We start from the raw sequence: 22,030 nt of genomic DNA on the forward strand, positions 1-22,030 counted from the left end.
ATTACGCCAAATTCTGACCTACTATCCAAATGTTGCAGCAGAAATGAGACTCATCAGACTAGATAAAATTTTTCCACTATTCAATTGTCAAATTTTGGAGCTCTCACCTCATTTTTTTTCTATTTAAACTTTTACTCATGCCATATTATATGCTTGTTCGTCTATTGTGACACAACAGTGTCATGCAGTTAACGCAGATTTAGCAGCTTTACGTCCATTATGTTAATCTCCTACACATCCCTCTGTTTAATTTAATCAGATTATTACAGTTTTGGTGCTACGTTACACTGCAATTTTTCTTTCAAAACACACATATTCTCATTCCATTATTGCACCAACTGCAGTTCTAGCAATTTAAAAGTAAAGTTCAATAAATAATGTGCTTACATCTTGTAAAATTATTTTTTTACTCCAATTTAACACATTTTTTACCTATTTAAATTTTTTTGCCTAATTTTAGCCACTTTATCCTATTTTATTCTTTTTTCAGTACTATTTCAGTTGAATTAAGGTCATTTTCATGCATCAATTCATTTTCTTTTTGGCTTAGTTTCTTTATTAATTAGGGGTCACACAGCGGAATGAAGCGCCAACTTATCTTATGTTTAATGTAGCAGATGCACTTCCAGCTACAACCCAACACTGGGAAATACACACACAGTCTTGCATTCACACTCATACATTATGGCCCATTTTGCTTATTCAATTCACTTGTACCGCATGTATTTTTGTGGGGGAAACTGGAGCAGCCAGAGGAAACCCATGCAATACAACTTTACACAGAAATGCCAACTGACCCAGCTGGGGCTCAAACCAGTGACCTTCCTGCTGTGAGGCATTTGTGCTACCCACCGCACCACACCACCGTGATGCCCCTTAAGGTCATTTTGTTCACTCTCATTTTATTCAGATTCTTTCAGTCTCATTGTTTTCAAACCACAAACCACTTTGCAGCTCTGATTCTCCTTAATGTCTTCATCTAAAAATAAGTTGTTCGTTAAAACATTTGATCCACCGTATTTATGGATATTAATTCAATCCTACACTTCTCTGCTTGTTGCATATTTATTTTCAAACTCTTCTGTCAGATCCATTCAGTTCCTCATAAACATTTAAAAGCCAACAGAGAGAAATTAATCTGATTATGCTCAAACTATGTAACTGTGCTGAAAAAAACCTCTTTACTTAATAAACAAAACCAGAGAAAGAGAACTAACAGATTTAGGGGGGAAAATGCTCACAGACTTCTAATTTTCACTCCCACTCTGCACTGGCAAGAAGACATTTGATCTGACAGCTACACCTAAGGTGGCCTATGACAATTATCTCTAGATAGTCAATAATGTTTTGTCACCAAGATCAACCGTCTGTCAAATGGCAACGTATTTTCTGACTCTGCGTCACCATTTAAGGGATCTCACGTTGTCAGTTCAGAACAGATGAGGCCAAGATCCATGACTCACCCACACCGATGAGTTCTAGATGAATCAGACAGTTTTCCACCATTTTCTCTGTCAGTCTAAATGAAGTCTACCCGCTTATTTAACATTCCTCAGGGCACAAAAGCTTGCATGCCAAACTGTGGTTGTTTACACAACTGGATGTTCTGTCCGTATTGTTGTTCACTTTAGCAGTGCTGCAGACTTACTAATCCCAGGCCATTCTTCCTCAATACACGGTTAAATCTCTTGCATTGTTGCACACAGATGCAGCTGGTTCTTTCCGGATCAGCGAGTATGGTAAGAATATCTCATTCAAGGGCAACCGCAGCTTAGCCATACTTAACTTCTCAGACCATGGCTGAGGGACAGATATATGTTCCTGCGGGCTACGGAATGATAACCAGCGACAATGTAAAGCTTTTTAAAGAGTAAATAAGAATCCAAGTTGAAAGGGAGCTATTCAAGTGTTTTAGGATGCATTGAGCGACAACAGTGTACTAGAAATGGAGAAGTTTTTTTATTTTAGATTTTTGAAAAGTTTTGCTTGCAGATGACAACGAAGTCAAAATGATCAACGTTCACACACATCTGCGAAAAAGACTAAGGCTGCAATTACACTGCACTGTTCAAGTGACACAGATCGGATATGGCTCATGTACGTGTAAGCAGGAACAAATCACATGGATTTTACTCAGATTCAGGCCTTGGTTATATGTGGAAATTTATCCGATATGAATCGGATCTGTGTTCTCGTGTCTGCAGTGTAAGCAGGTAAATCGGATTTTCAGCTGTCAATGCGAGTTGCGCGTCATTAAAAAACGTTGCGATTGACGTCAAGTCTGACACTTTCTTTTTAGAACAGACTTCAGTAGAGTCCCAAACCTTAAATCTCATACATGAGGACTTACACAGCTTTTATATTGTAATATAGCACAGGTTATTATGCATGTTAACGAGAGTGAGAGAGCGCAATGTCCGCCACGTAACTAATATAAACTAATATAAAACTAGTGCATACATCACATGCATAAATCACGCCATAGACATTACAATAAGATGCCTAAAGGTTTAAAAAGCCCATATATCAAAAGAAGATGGACAAATTAGAACCTTTCTGACATAAACTATAATAAAACAGCTTGTCAAGAGCTGCGAATAGATTACGCACAGGAATAGAGAAAAGAGCACTCTTTAATTATCAGTTGTTAGTCAGCGCTCGCTTTTTTTCCCCCTGGTAATTGAGCCTCTGCCGTGTGCTTTGTAAATGCAGATGATCGGATACGAGTCACTTTTAAAAGATGATGTAAGCAGGTCATCAAAAACATTGCATACATTCACAAAATCGGAATTGACCATCAAGATCCGCAGTGTAAATGCAGCCTAAAAGTGATGTAAAAATGACACAAATTAATGTTCTCATATTTTCCAGCCGATTCAATTGTTATCACTTGATTGATTGGGTGTTATCAATAGTTATCAGCTAATAAATAAGGGGCAGTAGGGGCCTTCTGCACCTGCTGGTAGGCTCAGAAGGCTGTTATCATTCATCCACATGGTTAATTAGCTATAGATCACATATTGCTGTGGCCGGAAGTTAACGAGAATTATTTAAATTATTAAATAAATTTCCCGATATTTATTTTTTATTAACGTCTACCCCAACCCTAAATGTAAAAACAGATCTGGATCTGGAGTCTTTAATCAATCTAATTGAGTGATAACATTTGAAGCGGGTGTATTTTCACATGACATTAAACTAAAATGTTACATTGCGTTGTTTTAAATATTAATACATTTTGCTCTATTCTACTAATTCTTTTAGTATGTATGGATATTTTTGTCGGCAGACATTTGTGTTCATTCATTTTGTTACCTACAGTGGGTGACACTTCACAATGACCATTTCTTGCCATATAAAAACATTCATACATAAGCACTTTTGTACTTTGGCACAAGTAAACTAAATACATTCAGTGGAGTCATATTTTATTAGGGTATCTATTTTTACTCAAGTGAATGATTTTGTGTACTTCGACCACGACTATAATCAGCACTGTTCAGAGAACATTGCGCTTTTACCTTTATTCACCTTCTTTTATAGTGCTTCAACACAATTGCCTGTAATGTTTAGGAATTAAGTCAGTAGGCAGAGAGTAGGTGGTCTTTTGTGGCTGTTTGAAAGCATTGAACTACATGAGCGTCTACGCTATAAAAGCAATCCAGTCAAATGTGTTTTTGAATACTGTGGTCTTTGCACATTCATGATTTGCCATCATTCTTCCACCGCTTTTGTCTAATTTTTGCACAAAATTAACTTACCACATTGTCATCTTGCAGTTACTATTACTACCTCATGCCTTTTTAAGTTAATAATTTCACACCTTGTAATAGAATCTTCCATTTCACCTTTTTATGGTACAATTGTTCTTTTTTTTAAGTTTAAGACTCATTTCCCCCAACTTTTTCGCTTTTAAATCACTGTCAAAAATCATTTCAAAGTTGCCTCATTATGGATTTTATAGAGCTCACCCATCAAATTTGTCTGTCAACATGCTCGCACCAGCTGCTTGATGTCCTTTTTAAAATGTCTATAAATTAGGATTTTTTTTACAGTTTTTTTTTCAACTGCTTTCACACAAAATCTTTTCTTGTCACACAATTTCTGAAACATCTCACTCAAAATCCAAAACTACACAGCAAATCTCCAAAACCAGAAGCTATTTCTCAGCCTGGAACTCATTTGCATAAGCCACTTGCTTTCCTTTTCCAAACACAACCAATCAAAATGCTACACTTTACCACCAGTTCACACACACTCACTCCTCACATATGCAAACACTACTTACATAACTGATCACTAACCAATCACTGCTTTACTCTAGTATAGGCCAAAGGTGATTTACAGTTTTTTCCAACTGTTAATGCACAAAATCTTTTCTTGTCACACGAATTCTAAAACATCTCACTCAAAATGCAAAACTACACCTCAAATCTCCAAAACCATGACCTATTTCTCAGACTTCAAATCAATTTTCAATTGCATGAAACACTTTTCTTAAATCTCTACACACAGCTCTCTACCTAAAACATAAAACTAACAGGAATCCACTTGCTTTTCTTTTCCAAACACAACCAGTCAAAATGCCACACTTATCCACCGGATTGCACACACTCACTCCTCACATGTGCAAACACTAATTACATAACTGATCACTAGGTGATGATATATATAAAGAGAAATTATTTTGAGCCCAGTGCTGTAAATTGTATGATGGGCAACCCTATGCCTGCATGATGCTTCTCTATGAAATGGACACCCCCCTGTTCTCTCCGAAAAGCCCACATACACAATTGTGTTCTTTACCTTATTTTAAAGAATATACTTTTGCTTTATTTTTTTTTGTACATTTTTAGATACAGTATTTAAATCTTTTTTTTGTGTACTGTATACACCAATGTTTGGCCTAATGAATATTTTCTGTTTCTTCATTGCATTAGTGTTTACAGTGTACCTGTTTCCCCCCTCAATAGATTACTGTCACTCTAGAACATTGTGTTGAATTGTAGATATCAGCCTATAAAGAGCAAAGAGATCCAAAAGTGTTATATTATGAAAGAAGTGTTTGCCATTTGATGCAAATGCTTCATCCTGACGTGTTTATGGCTGACGTGTGTTTATGTTATGATTTAGAGGAAATGTGAGGCATTTTTCAGTTTGTGTGTGCAGTTGTGGGAATTGTGTCTTGAGTTTTAAAAAAAGGGGACACTGTTTTGAAAATGTGTAAAAGCAGTTGGAAAAAACTAATTAGTTTCTTACAATAGCTATTTTGGTGGCACGGTGGCTCAGTGGTTAGCACTGTCGCCTCATTGCAAGAAGGTCACAGATTTGAGTCCTGACTGGGCCAGTTGGCATTTCTGTGTGGAGGTTTCTGCATGTTCGCTTGTGTGAAAGTGAATGTATGGGTGTTGCCCAGTACTGGGTTGCAGCTGGAATGGCATCCGCTGCGTAAAACATATGCAGGAATAGATGGTGGTTCATTCCGATGTGGTGACCCCTGATACATAAGGAACTAAATGAATGAATTATAAGGATTGAATAATGAATCATATCATAAGGAGCTGAATGAATGAATGAACAATGGCAATTTTCAAATTTTAAGCAAAAAAGTGTGAGCAGCTCTGTTCATCTGACAACATTTCTCTTCTCTGCTGTGCAAGTAAGTGCCAGAGATATTGAATTTATGATCCATATCACTCGAGTTTTCAATTACCACCTGGGTTTATGCATAAACATGCTTCGTTACAAAACATTAAATCCTTTTGAACGTTATAAAAGGCTCATTGTCCATTTACAATGGCTACTTTTGACCTTCATAAACTTAATTGCTTTTACTTAAAACAAATTGTAGACATGCAGCGTGACTCTAAACTGATTGGTGTACTTCCCAGACATATTTTCACACACCACAACATCTTTGTATACTTTGTAAGGCTAAAACACACTCATTATGAAATGATAGACATAAAGAAAAAAAAGGTTTTGATCACATTTTACTTAACATAGCATGTGGTTTCTAGTTTATTTTCAATTATACATGTATTCAGATGGCAACACTGTGGCTCAGGGGTTAGCACTGTCGCCTCAAAGCAAGAAGGTCACTGGTTCGAGCCTTAGATGGGCTAGTTGGCATTTCTGTGCGGAGATTGCATGTTCTGCCTGTGTTCGTGTGGGTTTCCTCTGGGTGCTGCAGATTCTCCACAATCCAAAGACGTGCTATAAGTAAATTGACTAAATTGGCCGTAGTGTTTGGGTGTTTCCAAGTACTGGGTTGTGACTGGAAGGGAATCGGCTGTGCAAAACATGCTGGAATATTGGTGGTTGATTCTGTATGGCGACCTCTGAAATAGAGACTAAGCCACAGGAAAATGAATGAATGGTTTCAGATTATAAAGTGCTGCTATTTTGTTACAATTTGTCCTGTCAATAAAAAAAAAGGAATTCTCATTTCTAAAATTCTGTTAGGGCTTTACCTTTAGTCCTTAATCCTATTCTGAACACACTGTTTAGTGAATAAGCCAAAAAAAAGAGGTGGCAACTGTGTTTACAAAACTTAAACTTACATTAACAATAACTGAACAACTTGTTAAGCACACGGGCACACAAAGACAGTGGCGCAGTGGGTAGTGCTGTCACCTCACAGCAAGAAGGTTGCTGGCTTTAGCCTCAGCTGGGTCAGTTGACATTTCTTTGTGGAGTTTGCATGTTATCCCATGTACATGTGAGTTTCCTCTGGGTGCTCTGGTTTCCCCCACAAGTCCAAAGACATGTGGTATGGGTGAATTGGTTACTCTAAAATAGCCATATAGTATATGTGGGTGAATGACAGTGTATGGATGTTTCCCAGTGATGGGATGCAGCTGAAAGGGCATCCACTGTCTAAAACAGAGATGTCAAACTCAATTCCTGGAGGGCCACAGCCCTGCACAGTTTAGTTCCAACTCTAATTAAACACACCTGATCATACTAATTGAGTCCTTCAGGCTTGTTTGAAACCTACAGGTGAGTGTGTTGGAGCAGGGTTGGAACTAAACAGTGCAGGGCTGCGGCCCTCCAGGAATTGAGTTTGACATCCCTGGTCTAAAACATATGCTGGATAAGTTGGCGGTTCATTCTGCTGTGGCGACCCCAGATTAATAAAGAGACTAAACCGAAAAGATAATGAATGAAAATGAATCACATTTCAAGCTGAGCCAAAACTTAAAATAAGTGTACATGAGAACACTTTAAAAGCATCACTTAGACATGGCAAACAAACAAACAAACAAACAAACAAACAAACAAACAAACAAACAAACAAACAAACAAACACATACTGTACATACATACACACTAAAATAAACTAAGTTAACTTATGAGTATTTACAAAGTAAAGTGGATTGAACATAAAATAATTAAGTTGTGCTTCCCCCAAAAACACAAAAATTGTGTTGTTTCAGCTTAATTTAAAAAAGAAGTTTGAACAAACAGAAAACATCCTTTTTTGAGTTTACACACGTGAATACATGAATAATTAATAAATTTTAGGTCCACATGGAATCTGTGTGCGCAGATTTCTGCAGATTTTTAGCCAGTCATTGAGTCTATTTATTTACTTATTTAAATGTGTGTAAATTTAGATTTGTAGTGATAATTAGATTTATAAGTATTAACATCAATATTTTGGTATTGATATTAATATTGATATTTTAGCCTCACACGGGGCATCATTTAAGGTAGTGATTATTGGATTTATCACTGTAAACTTAAGTTAATTATTTATAATTTATTTAATTAAATAATTAAATAAGTAAGAATCAAATAATTTTTTATTTAATATAAGTTTTAAAGGGTGAGGCAGTGGAGCAGTAGGTAGTGCTGTCGCCTCACAGCAAGAAGGTCGCTGGGTCGCAGGTTCGAACCTCTGCTTAGTTGGCGTTTCTGTGTGGAGTTTGCATGTTCTCCCTGCCTTTGCGTGGGTTTCCTCTTGGTGTCCAAAGACATGCGGCATAGGCGAATTGGGTAGGCGAAATTGTCCATAGTATATTAGTGTGTGTGTGAATGTGTGTGTGTGGATGTTTCCCAGAGATAGGTTGAGGCTGGAAGGGCTTCCGCTGCGTAAAAACTTGCTGGATAAGTCGACGGTTCATTCCGCTGTGGCGACCCCAGTTTAATAAAGGGACGAATCCGACAAGAAAATGAATGAATGAATGAATGAATAATATGTTTTAATTATTAATTATTCCGCATAAATCCCCCAAAAATGATGCACCATTTATGAAATGTAATTTCTGAGAGAAAATTTGTTCTTCATCAAACTCCTTTGAATTGACAGCTTTTCCCATTCTGACACTTAACCAACTACTAACCGAAAGCTGGTCCTGTATGCATACAAAAATACATTTACACACAGTTATCCCACTATTAAAAAAAAATTGTTGAGGTAGCCATAGCAAAATGTTGAGAGGCAAGTACAGCGCAATGTAGCAGCATTAGCAGTGCCAACATTATTATGGGCAGGCAGTTGTAGTGTTTCTGTCGCACAGGCCTCAATCAAAACTCATCTGGGAGCTGCATGAGAGACATTAACCTCACCGTGTTGTTTTGTGCCGCGCTCCTAATGGAGGGTAATGAAGCGAGGCCATTAGACTCTGTGTATACCATCCAGAGTGCCGAAACAGATAAATAGATAATTAAATCACATCCTTAATTGCGTAATGGTGCCGGGAGTGTGGTCAGCACGACTGACGCCTGGGATTCGATCGAGGTGTAACAAAAACTCGCTCCGGGCCCCTGATATCCTCCAGAGGCTCCGCGATGCTTTCTCTAGAGGGAAATATAACTGATGGGTGTATAGGTCTTTCAGCTGAAACCTTGCCTTTACTATCAGACGCTGGATTATATCCGACCGCCCGCTTGCTTTATCTTGGATCGTCAAACTCCTTTATGGTTACAAAGCAAATGTAATTGAAAAATTTCTCGCGGAATGGCCTTTTATACTTCAAAAACCAGCTCCGTCTATCTGTAGATCAGTTTTGTAACCTGCCACTCTGCATGGCTTCCGTAGCTCACGGTACTCTTTTTTTTTTGTCATGGTGTTTTTAATTATTCTTCAGATTTATTCAGATCTTTAAAGATCTTTCATGATTTTTGGCAAGAGCTCAGAAAGGCATGAGATATGTGATAACGTTTTATTTCATAACCACTCATAAGCACTGATGCAGGAAATCATTTTAAATCCACATCATGAAGTGAATGTTGAATTTCATTTTTGTTATACTATTTTCATATTTATATTTAAGTACAAGTCATATAATCTGCATATAATAATGAGTCCCTTTATATAAAGTTGAAGTCAGAATTATTAGCCCCCCTGAATTATTACCCTCCCTGTTTTTTTTTACCGAATTTCTCTTTAACAGAGAGCAGATTTATTCAACACATTTCTAAACATAATAGTTTTAATAACTCATCTCTAATAGCTGATTTATTTTACAAACAGAATGTTTGCAACCAAGGCTCATTCTGAAAATGTATACTGCTGTATGCATTTCTGGAGAACGCCAAATATGTCCCAGGAGATACGTTTTTTGCAGTTTTTGTTTTTGCGAATCCACCAGAGGGCGCTGCATATGCTTTTTCATATCTCAAGTTTCCCTCATAAGTGCCATTCACACCTGCTCTTTTCGTGTAAATCCACCAGAGGCCGCTGTTGACTGACTGAATCACTGACCAATACCCCCACCTACCTCCTTTCATAAACCCAACCAATAGTGTTGGCACTGACTGACCAGCGACCCAACCGACAGCAGTCCAGAAAAAGAAAAGCCGTCGCCTGATTTTTACCACGTTTTCAGATTTTATCACATTCTCACTCTCTTATTTACTTGTTTATTTTATTCTTTGGCTTCTTTTTTTGTCTGTCCTGGTTTCTGGAATCATTCTTCGCCGGATTTGAACCCCAATGTTGTGGTCAACTCCTTTATGTCAAGTCCACCAACGTACATTGTGAGCCACTGGGAAAAACTGGTAACAGCGGGAAAGCCGTCCAAATAGAGGTAAACGGTCAGCTGTCAGTGCGAAAAGGGTCATACCCACTTGTTTTAAAGACGAAACACAGCCATATGTACTTCTGGCTACATAATTCAGGATCTCCAAAAATGTATATAGGGCTACATTTTCAGAATGAGCCTATGTTGAATGTTTGATTGGTTTCTAGTGTGTGTGATACATTCCATTATGATTAAGCAGTTTTATTATGCCACCATTATAAGGAACCAAATTAACAATAGAGACCTACAGGGACCATACCTGTCATCATTGGGATGTGAAAATAAGGGATATGCCCACCATAATAAGGAATCCACCACCATAATAAGGGACCCCCCCCCCTTCTGATTAAAGAGCATTAAATGAATCTCTCATTTATTAAGAATTTTTTTATTATTACATTAAATAAGAGGTGTCACCATAAAAATGCAGACGTATTAATGAAAGTATGCGACTGCTTTCCTAACTTTTTATGCTCATTTAAGATGAAATTAGTTGTGTTTGGGAAAAAAAACACCAAGATCGACATCCTTATGTTATTATTATTATTATTATTAATTATGTTTGTATTTCTGTTTAAACACGCACCCTAAAGCCAGACTTTCTCTCCGCTTCAAATCGCGTGTACAGAATCCGTTTGGTAAACAGCATCTGTTTATCACTATGGAGCACGTCAGCTGACAGTCATGCACCATTATATGACTGTTTTGAGGATTGTATTGGATGGGCGACGGCACCTGTAATCAAACAGAAATGGAATTGCGCTGTTTTTAATATTTATTTATAAGTGTTTTCATTCCTAAACAAAGCGAAAGCACAGAAGACTCATGTTTTAGAGCAAGGGGCAACCCCTGGTGGTTCGGCGTTATGGGTTGCACAATGGGGAGGCTCAGCTGTTCAGAGAAAGGCTGAAAATACAGGAGAAATACGGGAAAATACCTTTATGGGATGATAGCGGGATAGAACAGTAAAATACGGGAGAATCCCGTGAAAAACGGGAGGGTTGACAGGTATGACAGGGACCATTACAGTTTACATTAAAACCAATACTATTCCGATTGTAACCATGAAAACAACTCCAAATTCTGTGAGGGTTTCTAATGTTGTTTCTAAAATTGTTAAAAAAAGAGAAGCACAGCCTCCGGTAAACTCCACGTCTTGCAGAGTTGTTAAACTGCTGTTCTTTTCTTTCTGCTCTATCTGCTTTGCCAATGTCAGTTTCAGCCAAAACACGGTTCACACTACAAGACGTTGATCACAGATATTTAACCTGCTAAATATCTCTTGAGCATTGGCAATTCGTCTGCATCATCTCTGAAATCTGAGGTCTTTGATAATTCAATATCAATAATTAAATAGCTGCTAATGTGAAAGAGCTCATTTTTGCTTCTAGTGTCTGCTTTTGTTGGCAATCTACATTAACTGTCGGTAAACAAACAAAAAAAAAAAAAGAATTTGTAGCTAAAATAGCAAAAAGTAGGTTCTACAGAAAAAGGGAAGTGTTGTTTTAACCCAAATTTGGGCACAGTGTGGACAAACTCAACTATTCTGTTCTATTTTTAAATAAAATCTTTTATCCAGCCTCACAACAAGAAGGTCGCTGGTTCAAGTCCCAACTGGGCCATTTGGCATGTTCTCCATGTGTTCGCATGGGTTTCTTCTGAGTGCTCTGGTTTCCGCCACAGTCCAAAGACATGTGGTAAAGTTGATTTGGGTAAGCTAAATTAACCATAGTGAATGCATGTGTGTGTGAATGTGAGAGTGTGTGAGTGTTTTCTAGTACTGGGTTGCAGCTGGAAGGGCATCTGCTTTGTAAAACTGTATAGTGGAACATTTGGAGTTTAATTCTGCTGTATGATTTTTTGAGATCTCTAATTTCTCTCACGAGTGCTATTCGCGCATGTTGTTCTTACGTAAATACACTAGAGAGCCACTGTCGACTGACTGAATGACTGACTGACTGACTGACTGACCCTTTCTCCTCTTCCCTAAACACAACCGATAAGGTTTTCAAAAACACTGATTGATCCAAACCACCCACTTCCCAAAACCCAACCTACCATTTTAAAAAGCAATTCAGAAAAAGAAAAGCCCTTGCCTGATTTTTACCACATTTTCTAAATTTACCACATTCTCACCTTGTTATTTACTTGTTTATTTTATTTTATTTATATTACAAACGGACCATTAAAATAAAGTGTGACCAAACTTCCTGCCTAGAGCTGCATTCTAGGTGCCGAAAGGCTGGAGAATGCAGGATGTCCATCGTGGAGAAGCTGCAGGTGTGAGTAGGTCTATAGGAAGGCTGCTCCTTTAGGTTAGTTTAGGTGCCAGTTATGAGAAAGATCTACTGCCTACAGTTGATATTGATTTTCTGGGAAAAATAGATTGTCCAGAATTAATTGAGCGTACTGGACGTGAGTGGCTGTAATACAACATATAGAAATTGATACAACTCAGGCTCATTCTAAAAACGTAGTCCCGTGGACGTTTCTGGCGTCCACAAAGTACATCCAGGGAGGTATGAAACCACGAGCGGCCGCTGTGTGCGTTTTTTCGCATCTCAAATGTCTCTTGCTTAAAAAATGTAATGCAATGCAGCCATACTTACCTCCGGCTACATAATTCACGGCCCACGGGACTACGTTTTTAGAATGAGCCTGTGTTAAATGGATATAATTGTATTCACGGTCAGGATGGTTTGAAGTAGTCAGATAAGCCTGTGCTATTCAGTGGTAGTTATCTGGGAATAACAGATAGTTTCAGCGGTTGTTATCTGGGAATAACATAATTTGGAATGTTGTGATTGAGCAAAAAATTTGTTGTTGTGAGTGTTTCCCAACCCTGTTCCTTAAGGCACACCAACAGTACACATTTTCAACCTCTCCCTAATCAAACACACCTGAATCAACTCATCAGAACATTAGAAGAGAATACAAAACCTGAAATGAATGGGTAAGATAAGGGAGACATCCAAAATATGTACTGTTGGTGTGCCTCCAGGCACAGGGTTGGTAAGCATTCATCTAAAAAATCCCTTTTCACTGTAAATAATTTTCGTGAAATGTAAAGAAGGATGTTAAGAATTTATCTAAGTGCGTATCTGAGTCTGAATATCACCTAGTACATGGCATTCCTAGATATGACAACACAATGTAAAACACATCTGGCATCATGGCCATCTCTCCTTTTGTCTGTTCTTATGTGTGTGTCCTGCAAGGCCCTGACTCCACTATTTCTACACATTGCTCTGCAGACGGTAGGCCGTCTCCTAATTTGACAGGAGGACATAATGGGGTTTATAATTAGCCCTGAGGTCATGGAAGTTGTGCTCGGCAGTTCCTGTGCTGTCAGGTTAATAGATATGCCGGCGGGTGATGAGAACTAGAGGATGAAGAGATAGAGTGGCGAAGGGCTACAGTGCACGACCTGCAATGTCAGGTTGGGTTTGACAGCCCACATCCACGAGAGCAAGCCAGCCTGATGAAACGCCTTGTACTAATCAAATAAACTTGATAAACTGCAACTAGTGTGAATTCGTAATAATATGTGCAAGCGTGCAAGTAATTAAGAAGGCTTAGTCTTATGTAATGAGAGAGAGAATTGCATTTGGAGGGGACATTGAAGTCGCTAACCACACTGTCTAAATTTATGTATGAAATTGAAAAATTAAATAAAATAGGAAAAAATATCCCTAAAAGAACTGCTTCTTTTATAAACCAGGGCCGCGTAGTTAGATAATGTAATCAGTTTTTAAAAAAGCTCTGCTTGAAATTGATTAAATTTTTTATACTCACCCCTGTTTAAATACTGTTAGATTAGAGATGCGTTTTAATCAAATGACTGCATAGAATATTATGGTCTATAATTGTTAAAATGCTGTGACTTCAACCCAGGCTCATTCAGCTTAAATACCTCTATTTACATTTTTGGAGAGCGTTAAATATGTCTCAGGAGCTACATTTTTTTAAATTGCTGTTTTTGTTTTTGCAAATACACTAGAGGCCGCTGTGTACGCATTTTGAGATCTCAAATTTCTCCTGCGAGTACCATTCGTGCCTGTGAATCCACCAGAGGCCGCTGTCAACTGACTGATTGACCGACCGAATGATCCACCCACTCAACCCCCTTCCTAAACCCAATCAATAGTGTTTTAAAAAGCACCGACTTACCACCACCCAACCATTTCCCTAAACCCAACCGACAGTGTTTTCAAAAGCAATCCAGAAAAAGAACACCACATATTACTACATTCTCACCCTGTTATTTACTTTCTTGTTTTATTTTTTGCTTTTGTCTTACTTGCTTTCTGGAGCTGTTCTTCACCGGACTTGAATCCCATCATCATAGTCTACTCAAATTATCTCAAATCCTCCAACATACATGGCGAGCCACTGGACAAACTGGTAACAGTGTAAAAGCCATCCACGTGGAGGTAAGCGATCAGCTGGTAAGAGCGAAAAGGAACGTCGTCAGATAGGCCCCATAGCATTCGTTTTAAATATGAAATGCAGCCATATGTGCTTCTGACTACATAATTTGTGATCTCCAGAAACATTTTCAGAATGAGCCTATGTTACTTCAAATTTTGTGGCATTAATTAATTATGCATTTTAAAAATCTTAACGATAAAAGATTTAAGCCATGTAATGTTCTTCATTTTCATGTTTATTAATGTTTGTTCATGTAATACAGGACTTCACAAACATATTTCTTTGGCAGAGCTCCTATTTTAAGTGTTAATTATTAATTAATTAATGTCAACACAGCAAAAAATATATATATAAATAAAAAAAATTCTTGTTTCTTGTCCAGATATCTAAAAAATCTTAAATCAAGAAGTATTTTCTAGACTAGGAAAAAATGCTGTCTAAAGAAATAAATTTCTGTAATTAAGTTAGTTTTTTTTTTAAAACCAGCTCAATAATTTGCCAATAGGGTAAGCAAAATAATCTTGTTTTTTCTTTTGACATAAGATTATTTTTCTTACCTCATTGGCAGATTATTTAGCTTTAAAAAAAAAAAAAAAGAAAAACTCAAATGTTGGCATATCTTAAAAAAGGAAATATGTTTTGCTTGACTAGATAATTCTTGATTTAAGAATTCTTAAAGAGCCCATATTATGGGTTTTTGAAAATTGCCCTCCATGTAGTGTGTAACACAGCTCTAAGTGAAGTGAAGTATCCAGCTAAGGCTTAAATCTGTAAGAGTACAGTGTTTAAAACGGTTGATTCATCTATAAAAGAGTCGACTCATAGTGCTTCAAACGAGTCGCCTTGATACCGAGTCATTAGGTGTTTTGCCATGACGCACGAACGAAACCAAGTTATTTACGTGCACGCGCAAACCCGGGAGATTTCAAACCTGAGGCCCCGCCCTCTGACGCAGAAACCCAGACACACACACACACCCACAAACACACGCACACAAACATGCCGGTCGATTGAAGTCACAGTGCAGATGGATTTTATATCGAGTCTCTACCCAAAGATGAAACCTCAGCATTATAACCAAGCAGTTGGAAACTACTTGAAACTTCTGCAAACTACATGCTACAAAGAATACGGAGGTGTGTATGTGTGCGCGGACGAGGCCAATGTGTGTGTGTGTGTGTGTGTGTGTGTGTGTGTTTGTGTTTGTGTCTGTGAAAAGAGCTGAGTGAGACAAGCTATGTGATCTTCTCGACAGTTTTTGGAATTTTTGCTCAATAAAATAGTCATCTGAAGTCCATCGACTGTATTTACATTGACCCACTGGCAGCTAAAATCCACGCCTACACTATCGAGCGTGTATGAACTGTGAATACTTTTATATTGCTGATTAGCTGTTTGGCATTTCACTCTGACTGAAGGCAGTCGACCAATCGCAACAGGCTGTCCTTGGTCCAATCAGCGCAGATTAGCTTCGCGCTAAGGAGGGGTTTGGGAACAAATGAATCACTGGACGATTCATACAGGAGTCGCTGGGATAATTAGGTAAAAATAAATGCAGATTATGAGACCATGAAAGTGTTTTTTGACCTTGCATGCATATTAAACTGTTGTTGGGGACCCTTACAACCAAGATATGACCCTATTTCATGTATAATATGGGCTCTTTAAATATTTGGACTAGAAACAATGAATTTAAGTAAGAAAAGGGTTTTTGCACTGAATAATTCAACAACATATTTCCATGTTTACAGTCTGATGGTAACATGAAATAGTATTTGTTTAAGTACTAAACTAATACATTATTTATTTATTTTTTTACTGTTAGGCATTTTTGCTTTTTTTGTGTTTCAGTTCTACTCAAATTAATTATTTAAATTTTACATTATTATTAAAATTGATTTAATTATTTCATCACACCACAAACCCCCCTGCAGAAAAAAACAGACATAATGACTTGAATATATTATATATTAAAATAAATTTATGTTGTTCTTATATTAAGAATTGCAGACCATTCTTGTCCAGCTATAATACCTACATTACAAGCCATTCAATTAATCTAATGGAGACAAAATCAGATATAAGGGTAACACTTTATTTTGATGGTTCATTTGAGTATTAGTAGACTATCTGTGTAGTATCTGTTGATACTGCTTTTTCAAAGGACAATTTAACTGACTTTAAAAAACTTTGCGAGTACATGCCAACTTACACTAACCCTAACCCCAACCTAACAGTCTACTTATAATCTAATGAGATTAGTTGCAATGAAACTTCAACAAACAGACCATCAAAATAAAGTGTGACCGATGTAAGAATTGCATGTAAAGTTTGTTAAACTGTATCTGCACATTAAAAAATATAGACCACGTTCCAGCTAAACGTTGTTCAAAACTATTTTTCTTTTCCACCACATGACTGTACTAGATTCATCCTCAGATCTTTACATTATCTACATTTGTTCAACATAAACAAAAGCTGTCATACGCATCAATGATTTCAGTGCATTAAATAGCCTTTTAACAGTACTTGCCTGTCTTAAGAAGAGCTTTGTTTATAACAGATTCTGAGTATTTGTCTAAAATTAATGGTAGCGCTTTAATCCTCCTTTGTTCATTTTAGGGCTATTGAGATGTCGCTTCTGCTTGTTCATTGTGCTCTCAAATGCTATTGATCGATAAACTGCTTTTTTCCAAGATTTGTTCTCAACAGCCTCTCAAAAAATTCTATGCAGAAAAAAAAGTATTTTTAAAAGCCTAATCCAAATGATCTGTCGAAATGTAGAGAGCAAATCACAGATCTGAAAGACATTACATTCATGTTCGCTTTCGTCTTTCTTTTCATGAATAGTAGTTATTCAGTATAATATTCACATATAATTTAGCCTGATATTGTTTATTATCAAGAGAACTATGTTCTTAGGAAATGAAGCATGGACAGTCTATAATTCAGCACTGTCCATTACAGCGTAATTCACAATCAACTTACCAAAGAGAGAATAAAAGTGCTGTCATTACCGTCAGATGTATGGACTTTTCCCACAATGAGATCAAACAATGGCCTTTAATGAAGAGTCAAGGAGTCACTCACACATAATACCTCTATGGCAATAATTTGGCATCCTTCTAAATTGGACTCCAACCGTCAAAATCAAAGGACATGATGGCTGTAACACTATCTCAGCACTGCCACGGTTTTGCAGGGATATTTTATTAAACTGTGAATGAGAGATTGAAATATTCTTCGTTTGACACTTTTACTGTTTCGCCCATCAAGCTCAGACTGGATTGTGTTGGTTATTAACCTTGTGACTGCTTTGACATGATGTTAGATTGTAGAGTGTTTTAGGACACTGTTTACACTGACCGCTAATAGGATTTCTAGCCTATTGAAATTAGGGCCTGATTACATAAAGATTATGGGAACAATGCAGATAATAGGGATTGTAGATCATATCCTTCAGCTTACTGCTTCATAATGGCACTCATGGTTTCATGAAAAATTTTTAATATGCAAAAAAGCTTGTAAATTAGCACAAAAACATTATAATAGAAAAAAATTTCCTTTGGATTATTCTAGGGATGCACCGATCCTGATACTTGGATCGGATATTGGTTTGATATCGCATATTTTTGCTGGATCGGGCATCGGCCAGCTGGCACCGTTCCAAATCCGATCCTGTGTGTGCTCTATATTCTGTGTAAATTATAAGCCAACAAAAGCCACGAAGGTTGCCTATTACAAAGCACTGGAAATGTGTCATGTAGGCCTACTATATCCCAGATGTTCTGAAGCCACTCTATAGTTTAATGTGAAGTACAGATGAATATTCACGTGGTTAAATCCATGTTCAGTTCAGCGTTTCCCGCCGCTGCGCCTGTCAATTATTCTCTATTCATTTACAATTCAAACTGTGTGTTTTCGAGTTGTCATGACAACTCGAAAAACTTTCTCGAGACAATTTTTTCCTGTTAGTTTTAATAATCAGTGGAGAAATGGATTTAGCTCTGCATTAAATGGTTTCATTTTGACCCGTAACACAGTTTATTGCTGTTTCTAACTCATGTTACACTGTGTCTGTTAGACCAGCAGATCGCATTCGCAATACTGGAGTGGGTTATAATCAGCTCTCCACACACAAAGTAGGCCTAACTGAAAGTTTAAATTGGAAAAGGCTCAATAATACATTGGACAGATCCTCAACACACTGATTTCTACCCTTTGGGCTGCTGTTTTAAAAAGTGTCCGCAGATACCGGAGGGTTGCGCGCTGTCTCAGTAATGTATCAATCGCATCATCAAGTGCACCGATGTGCGCCAATGTGCGCCACTCCGTAAAATGATTCTCATAAAGAGGTTATGTTCTTTCTTCCTAATGAATTTTCATTAACAGAAAATTATTTAGAATAATATAGGCTGCTCTGAATCTGTGAATATTTCACTGTCATTCTTTTTATATTAATATTTTTTTAACAGACCTTTTTGTCAGTTTTTGCGCTGAAGCATATGCAGTAAGCGTACCTTGTTTTGAACTTCACCTAAAATATTCTTGCTTATTTTGTGGATAACTGACCAACAAAAATACACTGAAATAACCAACAAATTATACCGACCGAAATTCATTTCAAAAAGAAAATTTTTTAGACAAAAAAATAACTTTTTCAGACATGCTTTCAGTTTCTCCAACGAGTTCACATCAAGTTTAGGCGAGGGAATATTTATTAAGTAAAACTGGCCTCAGACAGTTTAGTTTAGTCTGCTTCAAACCTGCAGGAAAATATCAAGCTTTGCTAAAGGCAGGTTATTTTACCAACGATTAGGGTCAATAGTGGTAGCCTAGTACAGATTTCAAAGAAAAATACTAATATTAAAAAAGGAAACATAAGCTGGACCTCAACAGATCAGATTATTGTCGTAACGAATGCTCAAATAATGTAGCCTATAGTTTAAAGCAAGCATCAGGTTTTTAGTTAGATTGTACCATCTATCATATACAGTTGGCTTATAGGTCTGGCATTTTTACTAAAGAAGATATATTATTTGAGCACCAGAACTATAGAAATTAGGTTAAAAAAAGGTTAAATTAGATTAAACGACACAGAATCAGGATCAGATCTGTATTGATCGATACTCAGAACTTTGGTATCGTGATCGGATCAGTTCCAAAAAAAATGGTATCGGTGCATCCCTAGATTATTCAAATATACTTCATATTAAAGCTGGCAACACACTTGAAAACATAGTCCAATTTTGGGTTTGGAGGATTGAAGCTGTCCTCATGACTGTTATGCTGATAATACACAGGGTAACGTTTTGAGCAATGTTGCTTTGGCAGTTTGCAAAGAAATGTTTCTTGGATACTTTCTTATAAAGATTGGACAACAATATTGTATCTGTGTCCCATTGCCCTGATTTGTTGCCCTGTGTCTCACCTAGTTGCCCATCATGTCCCAAAGTTGCCTGACGACATTGCGCTATGTATCATCAGCTTTAAACAGTTCTGATACACCCATAAACCTTATAAACTTGTCTTTTGTTGACTTTTACTGACTGTTTGTCAACCAAGGCTCATTCGAGATATGTGCCGTCTATGTCTGATCACAAATTCACTAAAGGCCACTGTCTACATTTAGAACAATCTCCACTTCTTTACTAGGCCAAGTGTGCTCATTGTATGTATCATTTACACATCCTTCTCATGCATAATATATCAGCTTCCTTTCGATTGATAGACCCACGCCTTCCCTAAACCCGACCAATATATTTTTCAAAAGCAAACTTTTCACGGTTGTAGGTTTGTGCGCACTCCTGATTGTCTGTTTTGTCATGTGGTTTGTTTAGTTTAGGTCTCCCACCCCTTTGTCCAGAGGTGCCGATGCAGACCCTAAAAAATTCCAGACCCAAGATTCTCACAGAAAACAGTCAAGTTTGCTGAAGGAAAAATTATGATTTGGGGTTACATTCATTATGGGGGCGTGCGAGAGATCTGCAGAAAGGATGGCAACATCAACAGCCAGAGGTATCAAGACATTTGTGCTGCCCATTAAATTACAAACCACTGTAGAGGTTAAATTCTTCAGCAGGATAGCGCTCCTTCTCATACTTCAGCCTCCACATCAAAGATCCTGAAAGCAAAGAAGGTCAAGGTGCTCCAGGACTGGCCAGCCCAGTCACCAGATATGAAAATTATTGAGCATGTCTGGGGTAAGATAGAGGAGGAGGCATTGAAGATGAATCCAAAGAATCTTGATGAACTCTGGGAGTCCTGCAGGAACGCTTTATTTGCCGTACAAATGACTTAGTTATTTGTGTCATTGCAGAGATGTATGGATGCAGTCCTCCAAGCTCATGGGAGTCAGACACAATATTATTTTTTTTCCACTGCACCATGACTTTATATTCTATACTGTACATTTTTTCTGTTAACTGACCAGACTTTTATCTCAGCAAAGACCTCATTCTTCTAATTAAATTATTAAAAATGAAGGCATGATCATATTTCAAGGCCTTTGCTTTCATATAAGCCACTTCTGGTACCAAATGATCAATAGAAGTCAAGTTATTATTTGTGGTTCCCAGAAATTGGATAAGGTGACAAGACTTTTGTCAGGTTGTGTATACACAAAATGAAACTATAAAAATAAAATCAGGCACACATTCATTGCTCTTGACTAAATAATGCTAGTAGCTTTTTATTCTTACTGATATATACTGATAGGCCAGTCCTCACCAGTCATGCAACCTTACAGGGGGAAATATGGAAAAGTACACATGCATTTTCAGACACTGCTTCTGATTTATGGGGATCATAACATAAAGACCTTTGTGGGTTTTCTACCATTATAGGCTGGTTGTTTACACATGGATACACAGAAGTGTTCAAACATAATGAAAAAGTTACATTTTCATAATAGGTCACCTTAAAATGATTCACTGGGAACCCAAAAATGGTTCTTCTATGCTATCTCTGCAAAATCCCCCTTTGGAACCTTTTTTTTAAAGAGTCTAGTTCAGGGTTAAGGGCCCTTCGGTCTGTCGATCATGGCGTGTGTTCAGGGGCCACTTCTGTTTGCTCTCACTGATGCCTCAGACTGGCTTCTGATTGAATTGTCTTTGTTTTAGTCGACTGCTCTCTCTTTGAACATAATTACAGTCTGTCTCGCTGCGGCATTCTGTGCGTATACACATATGCCATTGATCTATTTCCTTCTCAACCTTAAGATCTGGTACTCTTCAGACAGCTATTGCTTTTATAGTGATGGCACAGCGGGAGTTCAGAGGGAAAAAAGATGAGAGAGAGAAAGGGAGAGATGAAAAAAACATATTTTGAGGGGAGTCATTAAAAAGAGAGCCTAAACATACATCAAATTTCCATGTCTGGAGTGGAATGGATTGTATAGTTTCTCAAATTTAGCTGTCTGTATTCAGTTGGAATCGGGGCTTTTGAGGTAAGATATTGTAATATCTGGCGGCTTGGTGGACTTGGTGCTAAAGGCTAAAAAGCCTGCAAGATAATTAGCATAAATATAGCATAATTATGATAATGCACTTTGCTGCTTTTTTAGGTCC

This window comes from Danio rerio, chromosome 18, assembly GCF_052040795.2.
Source record: "Danio rerio strain M-AB ecotype USA chromosome 18, GRCz13ab, whole genome shotgun sequence".
In the NCBI taxonomy this organism is placed as follows: domain Eukaryota; kingdom Metazoa; phylum Chordata; class Actinopteri; order Cypriniformes; family Danionidae; genus Danio; species Danio rerio.